We start from the raw sequence: 907 nt of genomic DNA, 5'->3' as shown, positions 1-907 counted from the left end.
GACCCTGCACCCACCACACGCAAAATAGGCGCCTGGACGACGAGTTGCGGACAACAGCCCGTTACAATATACCATGGCCTAAAACTCTCGCCTGAATGGCGACCCGTTCCAGCAGTGGGATGAATAAATGGGTTGATGATGATGTTGATGTTCCAAATATTCCATAAATAAATATTAAATGTAAGCTACTTTGTGCATCTAAGAAATAAAATAAAAGAAAAAAATAACAAACATCCAGCACCGCTTAAATTGAAACGTCGTCGTTTTAGTATTTGGGTGAAACATTATACTGCTTCAGTAGTTACTGCTGAGCTTAGCAGAGAGAAAAGGGCATTGTTACACAGAATGGGCCTTTAGGGGACGGCGACCTGTAATTGCTACGAATGCATATCCACTCGGTTTACTGGAAAGTCCGTTTGAAAAGCTATATTTGCCAACCACAGTTCAACTTGTATGTACTGATGACGAGATGTACGACTAACTAAGCAACTAAAATGTTAAATATACAAAATTGGGTTGGGTAATAAATAAATATTAGACAACCTCGCTTACTTTGCTCTGATCACAAAGTGACTAAAGCACTTGTATTATGGAAATCGGCAACAATGACGGTATCACAAACATCCACATCCCAGACAATAAAGAAAAGTTATTTTTCTACATTGCCCCGGCCAGTGATCGAACCCGGGATTTCTCTAAGGGCGCTGGATGAAGAGGACCCGTGATCAATTCCTGGTAGGACAAAATTCGGAAATAAATTGTCTAAATTGGCTCTGGTCTAAGCGTTCAGGAGTGAATTTCATTTTTATGATACTCATAGCACAAAAAATTCCCTACTTTGAGAACAAGTCATTGGTATGATTATCTGGCACATACTTATTATTATAATAGTGTTCATAATGCATAA

Source organism: Hyposmocoma kahamanoa, unplaced genomic scaffold (assembly GCF_003589595.1).
Source record: "Hyposmocoma kahamanoa isolate Upper Pololo Valley unplaced genomic scaffold, ASM358959v1 64, whole genome shotgun sequence".
In the NCBI taxonomy this organism is placed as follows: Eukaryota; Metazoa; Arthropoda; class Insecta; order Lepidoptera; family Cosmopterigidae; genus Hyposmocoma; species Hyposmocoma kahamanoa.
The sequence above is the reverse complement of the archived record's forward strand: the minus strand, read 5'-3'. Positions refer to the sequence as shown.